This window comes from Rhea americana, unplaced genomic scaffold, assembly GCF_003343005.1.
Source record: "Rhea americana isolate MKP2758 unplaced genomic scaffold, rheAme1 scaffold_107, whole genome shotgun sequence".
NCBI lineage: Eukaryota > Metazoa > Chordata > Aves > Rheiformes > Rheidae > Rhea > Rhea americana.
In genome coordinates, this window is record NW_028185117.1 from 600,375 (window position 1) to 612,753 (window position 12,379).

Genomic DNA, 12,379 nt, shown 5'->3' on the forward strand with positions numbered 1-12,379 from the left:
TGATGAATAGCTGGGACAGTTTTGCAGGTTCCGTAATATCACTATGGCAACATCCTTTAAAAAAGAAAGTAGGACAATTGAGAGATATCAAGGACTGGTCAGGAAAAGAATAATGACACTTGTCAATCTGCATTCACACACAATAGGTTATTTTCTTACTGGAAACGGTCTCCATTCTGATATTTTTGCATGTATTTTCAGGAAACCACCTGCAACATTATTGCAYCTCCTTTAGTTGTTGAAGGCTCAACTTTGACAAGATTTGGCTTCCACAGCAGTGCTAAATGACTTAGCCCATACACAAAGATGATTAACACTCAGCAGCTATTGGTGGACTGTGAGTTCTTCTAGAAGTACAGCTYCCATCAGATTTCCAACATTTTTAAAAATCAAGCCATTGCTTTATGAGCCCAACTTTATATTTTCAATTCAGAAAAATGGGACTGGTCTGTCRTACTTAATCATCGATTCTTATTGGAAACGAGACCCCTTGTTTCAAAGCTTTCACTTAGACGTGGAATTATTCCTATTACGTGACAAATATTCCTTTTTGTAGCTTTAGTCAGCAAAGCATGTTCATCATTCATTAATAAAGAAAGAAAGATCTTGTTGCTCGCTTCATTCCAAGTTGCAGTGAGGTCTCTGAAATGCCGCTGCGATAACTCAAAGAATTATTGTTGTACAAAACACTGATGATCTGTGGTTCACTATTTCCTTATCATGTGATAATCAGCAAGCCCTAGTCATGGCAGCCCATATGAGGTGAGACTGAAGGTAGGAATATACCTAAAATGTCTAGAAGCTTGGGATAGCTGGGCATTCATTTTTTTTCCATTTATCCCAAAGAAGAACACAGATGTTGACCTTTACCTTATGAAACCATCTGCTTACTCAAGCTTTTGCTTGAGGGGTGACGGCAAATGAATTTCTGCCTATAGGGCAAATTCCAGGATGTATCCATTACTGTGTCATTGACATTTGCCAGCTGATTTGTGCAATTTCAAAGCAATTTTGTTCATGTGCCCTGGGAAATTAATGACGAATTGTTACCAGGATTTAAAAAGCATTTCTGGAATAAAATTTCTTTTAACTCTTCCTATTTAAGTCATCACTTGTATGGAGCTACTGATWACAGAAGAGCAGGAATTCTCCTGAGAAATAGGGAGAGTGCACTGATGAGTTCCTACCCTGGCGTTTTTGTGTTTGCTGGTTATAGAAAGCCTAGTGTCACGGGCCCCTGATCCATGACACTGGATCACAGTCTACTAATAATGTTAGGATTTCATTTTTCCAGTTATATTGCTTTTGCAATATAGCTTTTAAATGTGCAGCACAAATCCTGTAACTAGATTTGTAAACAGCAAGGAGACTGACTTGATTCTTTCTCAGCAAAGGAAAAACTACSATAGTGATGGGAGTGGTGGCATAAATACGCAGCTTTCCATTGGGCCTGGTGCTCAGACTGCAGCTATAGGCTATTTTCTGTAAGAAAAGACCACTTTTTATGAAAGCATATGAAAATGGATAGTCAGACAGGTCTCTCAGTGAGCCAGCTGATGCATGTAGGCATCTCTCCCTTTTTCAATGGCAGAGCCTTGAGGTGGGTGGACTTATTTAAAAAAGTTTGGGCTCTTCTCATGCATGCATATGTTTCACAGCTAATCCTGGCTGAGAGTGGCATCACATAAACCTATTTTCCTGTTCTTTATGGAAAACAAGTACTTTCTTATCCCATGACCATTAGACCTGTTCATAACTGCAACCTTTAGAGTTTATGAACCGTGAAATTAGGTAACTAATAGACAGGTAAATCATTAGGCAGAATGCCACAAAGGCCATATTCAGAGATCTCCTTGTTCCCATTTCTTTCATCTCCCTGTAGACAAACTCATTTATTTCAGTAGAAAGTAAGAAAAATAGCTTCAAAAACTCTGCCCTGCCCTAAGATCCACTTGTAGGGGAACAAGATTTTGTTGTTTCCCAGAACTCAGTGGATACAAACAAATCTTAGCCAAAATATCAGCTGGACATTTAGTCCTGAGGAACTGTGGGAGTAAAATCCTGAAAAGATAACTAGCCCTGGGGACTTCTTCTTTCAGTCATCCTTGCATTTGAGGGCAAAGCAAGGAAAGATCTGTGTTATTTTGGGGGGAGGAAGGTTTGATGGGGTTTTTTGAATTTAAGTTTTGTCGGGATTGCCATGTGTTTGGCTAGGCTGTAGCAGCCTATGTTCTAGGTTGCTCTTTATAGTTAGATTCCCATCAAAATTGGTGATCTGGTCCATCCCTACTTAGGAAGAAAAATCTGACACAGTCATAGGAAAAAAAAAAAAAGAAAAGAAATAAAAGAAAAAGCCCCGACTAGCTCAGTAGATCTACTTCCCCTGCTTGCTGTAATTAAAACTCCCTGAGTGACTGGGAAGACCTAGTGGACGTTGCATTCAAGTTTTTCGCATCTCCTCACTTGAACTGGTCTTCATCTTACCAGAATCTCCTCCAGCTTCTAGTGCCACCAGTTATTTATTGTCACATGTGGAATAGGAACTATAGTCAGGCTGTATCTCTTGGTTAATTAAAAGGAACATCTGCTTAATGTAAAGCATAGAATAAATGGTATTTCCTTTGTATACCATATTGAATGAAATAATCTATTGTTTATTGACCTAAGTTCCTCTGTGCCTATCAAATAACTGTCAAAGAGCAGACTTCTTTACATCATGTGCATCCCCTTGAGGCAACATAAGAAATAAATATTGAAAGCTTATATAAAAGCAGGTGAGTCCAAAGGAGCAGCATGGGATGTATACATTCCCGAAGTACAAACTTTAAGCAGGAACAGATGAGCCCAGAGAGTGATTAAAAAGCTCAGAGTTGGTTCACAAGCTGCTCAGGCTGCAGTCTGTAGGGTCTGAGTGCAAAAACACCTCTGACAGGCTTGCTTTCCTATGTTTATAGTAAGAATGATTTCAATTCTTCATAGACTGAGGGAAGATGGATTAACAAATACTGATTTTGTAGTTTCCTTAATGCCTAATAGGAATGAAATCAAAGTAACACACTAAAACGGTGAAACCATGAATGAATTATACAGATTCTTTTAGCTTCATGCAGCCAGAGTATTCATAGCAGACTGTAATATACTCTGTTTACTTTGTTTGTATAGCAAATACTTTAGTACTTTATTATTTCTTTACAGAGCCTTGTTTTCACATGGAATTTTCTTTTCAGGGAGGGGGAGAGAGGTTGGACCTCCAGCCCACAATCCCAGGTTTCTTGGCTTTTAATTTGTACCCTCTGCACCTCCTTGATGGAGGTTACTGCTGTAAATGATGCATCGTTCATCAGATTTTGACAATGAAAACTGTTCTACATGGCACATTTTTTGTTTATTCAGTGAAAACCCTCACTTCCTCTAGGCCTGAGACAGCTTTTGAACTAGGACCATGGTCTCCTTGAATACCCATGTGCTACGTTGGTGGTCCAGGAACATTTTAWTTAATTGTTTTAGGGTCATCTCTCAACCCTCCTCCCAACTTAAAATATCTTGAATAATGAAATCTGCTTCCCATCCTGCCAGCCGGGTGCTTTTTGTCACATGCTACCATCAACAAGGGGTGAGAGGAAGCAGGAGCCAAGCTCTTGGCATATAGAGCAGCTCCYGGGGCAATCTATGCCCATGTTATTTGGAACAGAGAGAAGAGCCTGGCAGCTACTTGCATGTATGCCATGTGGAATATTAGGGGGAAGAAGCTTAGCAGCAAAATAGAGAAGGGAAAGAACCAGGCCTACCTAGGAGCAGGGCTTAGCGCAAGTCAGGTTGACAATGTGAAAGCTTTGGAGCAAACAAGAGCAGTTGGGACTCGACAGGCATTTRTTTACAAGCATTTCTGTCTTAATGGTTAATATCATTATTTTCTGTGTTTATCCTGCTTTGTTCAACATACAGCTGAGAAGAGTCGCCAACCCATTTTAGACGATTTGTTGTCTGAAATGTAGGAGTGCAGAGTGCTGCCTCAGTAGGTTGTGTCATATTTGCTCTTGTAACGCTGAAAATCATCTTTGCTCTCAAAGCAAAACATTTCCAACTGCCTGGCTTTGGGGTTCCACTTTAATCCTATGTGCTAATGTGCTGGTTTAGCGTATTAATGCAGATTAGCTGAAAGCAACTTGGCACATCAGGATTTTCCACTCTTCTTAGGCATTATAATCTCTTTGCTTTGGACAATGTTCATTACATACCGAGATAATAGGTTTGGTGCTTTTATGACCTCTGTAATATGTTCTTTTTGTGCTTCTAGTAAGAACTACACTTGCTCAGCTAACCTCTCAGCTGTATATCAGTCCAGCATGATTGGCCTGGTCAGCTGCCAGGACTGGACTGGAGTCTCTTGGATTCAGTCCCCCCTTCAGATCTGCTGCATACAAACCAGGCATTTTGGCTTATTAATTTCTTTCTTTGCAGCTGCACCCCATAACCTTTTTCAGCCCTTAACCCCAGACTTCCTCACAGCTACTTTGTTTAGGGTGCAGGCATAGCATGCTTTGGGGCTTTCCAGCCTAGGCTGATGGAGACCCTTCTTGCAGTCAGAGGCACTGAAGGAGCTTCCTGCCCACTTGGATGCCTGTCGAATGGACTCTGTCGATACCGGTCTTGTGGGAGGATGGCCTGTCTTTATTTTGGTTGCTAACCTAGCTTTRTTGCATACATTCGTGTTGTTGCTTAGTTTTGTATAGCTCTGTAATCTCACTAAATCACTCGCCAGGTGTCCAGGAGTCTCGGGAACCTGGATGTGGTGAACTTCAGAGGTCCACGTGGAGTCGACTCTTAAATTCTGCATGTTCACAGATTCTTGGGTCTTTTGTGCTGGTCATCTTTTGTAGTCCTTCCAACTATATGAGTCTGTTAATTCTGCTGTTTATCTCAGAGGTTATTTTTCTTTCCACAGCTCCCTCCTTYCTGTATCTTTCCGAGGATATTTTGCACAGCCTTCCTTATCACCTTCTGTTCTGCTTAGGGGATCTAAAGTCATGCAGTCACAGCTAGCCTTCTCGGGTTTTTTTGGCAGATGTTTGGTCAACAGTTATTAGCTATTGCTCATACAACCTGCAGGCTGCTTTTCCCACATTTTGGGTGGCAGCCACTCTGCAGGAGCCCTGGTAGGCAGCCAGGGGTGGCAAGTAGTCTTGCTGTCCCCTGTATTGCGTTTGCTATGTTGCACAGGCTCAACATGGTAGCAATTGGCTGTGGCTTAGGCCCCTTCTCCCTAAAGACCAGCTGCTTGCACTGGCCTAGCTAAAAGCAATTCCCTCATCTCCCTGCAAGAGAGCTTTCTGAGGGGAAAGCTTGACATATGTCTTTGATACAGAGCAAGAAGGAAGAGAAGCAAGTCAGTTTTACTAAGGGCAATTAATTTTGCTGCTGACAGTCCGTGTGCTTCTGGTTCTAACTTCCTTTCCTCAGAAGACAACTTTTACTAACGGATGGAGATTGTCAAAGCCTGTAGCTTCAGATACTTATGCCACCTTTAACATCGCAGTGAGAGGACTTTCCACCATCTGTCACGGCTGGGAAAATGGCAACATTACTATCTCCTCTGTCTTTGCAGGATTAAACCGTGACAACAGAGGCAGTCTACATCTTCTCTCTCGTTTTCATGCAAGAATTTACTCCTCCACCTCCCTTTTGCAGTTTGCTTCTGTTCTGGAAATAATGAGGGCTTCCATCTTCCATGTGCCTTTTATCAGGGAAGAGTGCTCTTCAGCAGACTCATTAAAATAATGGATGGCCTCAGATGGTTAATTATGTCTGAAACTTTCTTGCTGTCCAGCAGCAGGAAAGCTTTCCGACATGACACATGGCTGGGGTATAATCTTACAGTGACAAGCCTTCCACCATATCCTTTAAGGCCTCAGACAGAAAACTAGCATGCTGAAGCTACCAAACCCAGATGAATTATCATCTGCTTCATTCATCTGGGTGGCATGATCAGTTTGGTCATTGGGAGCGGATAGATTTCAGGTTAAGAGGGTGACAGCAGTTCATTGGGTACACAGGAGCTGCCGTGGAGTTTGCAAGGCACATTGTCAATGGGATGAATTTAAATGTGGATGAACGGAAAAAAGAAATCTCTCATGTAGGCCAACATGATTGAGGGGAAAGGAACTTGGGCTCACCAAGCCCTTCAAGCTATGCTGTCAAAGAAATGCATGTTCTGGTTAATCCATCACTTCTGCTGACAGGTTGCATATGGTGAACTGCTTGAAACGTGCTTCTTTTGTCCAAATTCACACTCCTCAATGTCTACCTTTGAAAACTACATTAGGAATAGGAGATACTTCTTCTGTTACTGAAAAAATGTATGAAACTAAAGAGTATGAAATGCATGTGTCCAGCCTAATGGAGTTCAGCTTTCTTCGTATAGTCAGGGTCAGAATTTCAGAGAAATGTGGTGGTTCTGACTGGGTCTGACTTTATAGGAACTTGGCTCTCATTTAAACACAGGGCTGATATGAGGAGCTGCTGCATGCTCAGTCCTTTGAGCATCCCTTGGAGGTGGCAGTACTGCCGAGCACTTGTAAAAATTAAGCTATTTTGTTATCATATCAACAAGTGTTCATTTGTATATCTACAGCGGCTGGCAGCTGGATATGTTATGTGAGATCTAGTTTAATTAAAATCAGGGTTTGTTTTCAAATATGTGTTAGTAATACAGAACCACAGCCAGGTGAAACAGTAGGATGTGTATGAACAAGGTGCCTTGGCATACTCTACCCAGGGGCCTGAAGGTATTTTGAAGGCTCTTCAAGAGGTCCTTTGCACTTGCTGAGGGTGGGTGAGCCTGTGATATATGAGGTGAAGGTCATTTTGGTATGGATACTGAAGAGAAAAGCCTATAGTTCAAAGCTCTTTGAGGTAGGTCCATCTCTCCACATGCATGCAGGTGCCCTGTGTGTACCTTAGTATAGCAGAGTCCCTCTCCCTGTGTGGGAGCAATCTGTATGTGCTGTCCTAATACAAACAGCAGGTGCCTCTTGATTGGTTGTATTATAAGTAGCTGAAATTACTCACGTGGGTAACATTAGAGATCAAAGCTGTAAGCAAGTGTTTGTATGACCAGGGACTTGGCATTTGATGGGTGCTTATGAGCTGTAAGGAACATCTGCTCTGGGAAGGTAGCAATTTCTTTTCTATATTGAATATTGAAGTGGGTTATCATACTGTGCAGTGGTATTCCTTCTTTCTTTCATCTCCTTGGCMTTTTTTCCCTTCCATATGAAATGAATGGTCACGATGAAAGAGTGGTAAGCAAATGTGTGCAGAAACAATTTAGCTTTCCATGGAGTCAGCTACCATTATGAGAAAAAGTTTTGGAGTTTTTTTCTTAAAATCATAAGTCAAGAGCGCTGACATGCTGAGTCTGGGCAGCTGTGTAAGGTGCTATATCAAAAATGTCAATCAACCGTCCTATCAGACACACATGGCTTGTTTGATGTATTGATGTGTCCAGTGTGAAAAAATCAGATTTTTCAAAAATTAGTCTGTTACATTTGTTTGCAAGAAAAATACGTTTCTGGGCCTCATGTTTGCAAAGAAGGCCTTTCTGACATGAACCAGAAATAAACAGTATCTCTCTGAGCAAACACCTGCCTCTGTTCACTGAAAGGTCCAAAGCTAATGATGACGCTTTGGACCAAGTTTTAAACATCAGCAGGACTTGTAGAGCTGACCCCTCTCAGCCTTAATGCTAATTCTGCCATTGCTGCTAGGAAAGCTGTGTACGCTGAGAGTGGGGGTCTGCTGGGGATTGCAGCCAGGAATGTGTAACAGAGAGAGTCAGTCTTGCCCTTTTCTCCTCTTTGCCTTTCATTTCTGTTTTTTATATATATGTATTTGCGTGTATGTGTGTGTGTGTATGTCAATACAAGTATTTTCTCATCCAAGCTCTTATTTCTTTGAGGGGGAAGTCAGCTGGCCTTTACCAACAATTAGCCCTGAGAGGCAGATAGGAATAGCGGTAATTATTGCAGTCGGATGAGGTAGGGAGGGCTGGAACCTGAGCCCACTCAAAAGGGAAAAGAAAAATGGCTTGTTGCCCCCCAAGGAACAGTGYTGTGGTGGCAGATGGGACTTACCCTGAGCTTGCAACGCTTTGACTGTCAGCATTGCTGTTTCTTTGGTAGAGAAGATACCTTTCCATGTTAGGTAAAAACGCAGTAAAGAATCTTCCTCTCCTCTCTGAAGCAAAAAAATTCCTCCCCAGAAAAGTGGTCAGGAAGAAGACAGATGCATATTTGGAAAGGCTCCTGGCTCATTGCATAGGGTTGACTTTTCCTGGGGGAGGAATTAGAAATGGCAAGGGAGGACAGGAAAGGAAGCAATAAAGCTAAGAGCAATCAGAGGAATATGAAAAAAAAATCGTGGGCTGAAAGAGAAATGTTATTTCCTCACCAGATATGCCCAAACCCTTACAGTCCATCAGTGATGGATCGGTGACCAGTGCGTAGGTTGGTTGCACTTCATTCTAGCACTGGTATGAGTAATGATATTTATTGTATTCATGTGGAAATGGTCTCTGCCTTTGGGACTGTGTTGTATTTGTGCCCCAAAGCTGAACACCGTGGGATGTAAGAAAGCAGTTGCTGATGGACTGTTATCAACATCCAGGTATACAATGCGTACTTAACGCTTGTATTGCTTCAGTGTGAATATTACAAGATAGAAATGAGTGAGCCTCTGGTACAYCCAATTCTTTGTAATCCCTTTGAGCCCTCTCCTGCTTGTGAGGTTGTGACCAACGATTTAAGAAACTTGAGCACTGAGCTAAAACACCATGGAAGTTGGTAACTCTGAGCTTTCAGGACCAGCTTTGCTCAGCTCTGACAGATCATACTGGGAAATATGGAGCCACATAATTATACCTTGGTCTACTGGCCCTAATGAACTGTGATATTGTTCCCCTCTGCTTAGTGTATGTGATGACTCTGATCCATGGGCAAGTATAGCTTCTCTGGAGCAATGGGGATGCCTTTTAGGTTCATGCAGTTGCATTCACACTCAAAACACTAGCATTTGTCTGGGAAGAAAAAAGCCGATTTGCAGATCGTCTGTGAAAGGGGATGGCTGCTCGAAATAATGCCAGTTGAGCAGTCCTGCCATAATGCTGTGCAGGTTGGTGTCTACTCTAATAGGAYTGGTGACAAGATGGGTGGTTATCAGTCTCCAAAACCATAATAGAAATCCCTGTAGACTCTACTGAGAAATCCTCCTCCAATCATGCCAGCGTCATAACACTGTATATGGGATTTAGTCTTTTAATTACAAGTCTGGAATAAAGCTTTAATCCAGGGCTCACGTTCCTTAAAGGAAACTGCTTTTGAAGAGACATAAATCCAGCTTGCTGGGGTGAGAAATTTACTTTAATCCTCAAGCACTTATAGTATCTTTTATTTTTTTAGGAAAAAATTGATTAAAATAAAGCACTAAGAAAAGCAGAAGTAGATGGCAGAATATTAACTACTTCCCATTCATGAAGCTATTGATCAAAAATGCTAAGGTGCCAGTAAAAGGTAAATCCAGCACTTCCTGGCAAGAGCTGCCAGCGATGTCTTCAAGAGCAGCAGTTTCTTGTCTTTGCACATGGGACTCTGCAGGATGGGAACTCAATACTGTCGTCAGAGTAACTGCTTAGTTCTCCCTGTTTTTCTCCATCCCTTCTGCACTCTCTCTTCTGGAAGGGCAGTTGGCTATTTCCCACCAAGCCTTTCCAGTACATAGTGTCTGTCTGTAGTGCATGAGTATGGAAATCATATTTTTAAAGGGATTTTCTGATTTAAGTCTAGTTTTGTCAGCTCCAGTCTTCAGAGTTTTATGCTTTGGTGCATCTGTAGCCCCAGGTCTGCAAGGCAGTTCAACTTGGTGATTATATTTATGACACTTCTGACCAGATTTTCAAAGAATGCAAACACTTGTCATACAGCAAGTACAGTCAGCTTGCTGGCAAAGCCGATTTGTATCCAATAGAATCAGTCACATGGGAAAATATCACCAGTTTTCTTACTTTCCAAAGTATTTAGAGCAATTAGGCCTCCTGATGTTTTCTGTGAGAGCTTTTGGCTCTCTAAAGTCAGCATTTGCCTTTACGAAAGCTGCTCTGCCTCAGCTTGAACTGACTCAAATGAAACTCTGCCTTGCAAACAGGCATAGAGCTCCAGTCTGATGAGGCTGGATGGAGATGTCCTCCAGGATGGCGTTCTGTGCTGTACTGAAATAAATCTGCATGTGTTTTGGGTGGCGTTGTGGTATGGCTACTTGAGGCTACCACTCTTTGTTTTCTGTGTTGATAGTGTGGCTAGCTAGTGAGCTTGTAATAAAAGCCAAATCTGAGCACTCTCAAGCTCTGTTCTCAAATATCAGAGTCCATTACCAATTAAAAAAAAAGGCCCAAGTCCCCTCTCTATGGCTGTGTTATTTATTGCTCCTTCTGCCCTCAATTCCCTGAGATACCAAGTGTATCTCACACAAAATGATAGCACTGCATGAACTTACAGAGACTGAAATGCACTGCATAGCAAGCAAGTATGTTGCTGTGGCTGATAAAGAGAAAGCTTAAGGAATGCAGTTTTGGGTCACAGTTGTATTAATGCACTCAGCTTTTAGTTAATTTGAGATTTTATGGAGCAGGTTGCTAAACTTGAAAGTCAAAAGGATTTAAAGGGTTTGAAATATTTGTAGCTATCAGAATTCTTTCTGTCCAGCAAAGATAGAGCAGAAAGCTCTACTTATTGTGTCTTGCATCTGTTGTGAGATGAAGGTGTCCGAGAAGCTAGGTCTGCATTTCAGCATGCACATTGCAAGGCAGAGGAGCTACCCTGGAGCGTACCATTCATTGCCGCAACTCCAGCAACATATTTCATTGGCAGCATGGCTTTAAACACAGAAAGGGACTTGTCAGTGTTGATTATCTCAGCTCTAAAAGGTCCTCTGGAATGTGCGATATGAAGTGTCTGTAGAAAAAGGTCATGTCAGAAAAACGGAATGACTCTCCTTCTTCATCTTGTCTTTTGTTTGTGTTTATCAGGTCATTTGAAGCCATCTATCTACTCAGTTGTCACTGCCTCTGCATTGGCTTGTTTTTATTAAGGACCATTAATATTGCAACACCTGCACGCCATCTGAGTAGCTCGACTACTTATAAAAGACAAAAGAAGTGGCTCACAAAAGTGAGGAAAAATGATGTGGCTAAAGAGAAGTTTTTTGAGCCACAAAACCTGGCCTTCCATAGGTAGCCCACAACTTGCCACATGGGAGAACCTGGAAAACAAAGCAGGAGAGCATTGCACCTCAGGGATCTTCCCCTAATGCCTTTGGGAAAGAGCCCAGAAGGCCTGTGTGGATGCCGTAATTTAAAGTGAAGCTGTGGTGCTGGAATAACAAAGTTCTGACATTACTATTATGGGCTCAACCTGGGAAATTACTATCCAGAAGAGCTTTTAATTCCAGAAAAAGATTCATCTGGTAGTTTAAATGGCCTGAACCTGAGGTCTGGCTGCAGATACGACCTTTGCTGTGCTCCTTAAGAAGCAAGAATTGGGGCCTGTTAAGTCCAATGGGACTTGTTGAAAGCCTGCTACTGCAAGCTCCTATTGAATATCTAGCCCGGCCTGAGGGAAAGCTTTGACGTTATTGGAGATGAAGTGACTGCTGACAGTCCCACAGCTGGGCCACAGGAGTCACCGTTGTCTGACTTCCAGGAAACCAGCTCTGCCCTTCAGGCAGGAAGTCAAGGACTGCGGGAAGTGTTGACTATTAGGTCTGTAATTAAAAGAAAGGTACTTACAAGAACCTATTCATATCCTTTATGATCTCCCCCAGGATCGTTTAGCTGACTAATTTGGACAGCCCAGACAACAAATGAGGACTTGGTCTCCTCTCTTTCTACAACTCTGTAAACATAATCCTTGATTGATTGGCCTCTAATACATCAGACCTAAATGAAAAATTAATTAGATTGGCTACAACCCTGAAGTGAGCACTTTACCACTTTGTTGTTTTGTCCATTTGATCCTTTGTCCTTTGATTTATGGGCAAAGGAGAAAGGGCGGGGGGGAAAGGAGGAAAAAGAGGTTTGTACTGGATGTCACACGAAGTCAGGCAGGTTTATTGAAAGCTGAGCTCTGCTCAGCTGAGGACTAAAATGAGCAGCGGGAGCAGCTCATTCCCCTGGACCATGTTGAATGTGAAGGGGGGGGAAGTTCAGAGGCAGAGCTCTTCTCCCCGAAGCCTGTGCCTTGAACAAAGTCCTAGCTTTGGTTTTGGCAGACTATTTTGCCTGTTCCTCCTTGTAATTTGGTAAGAGAGTTGTGTCATTCAGCACATCCCA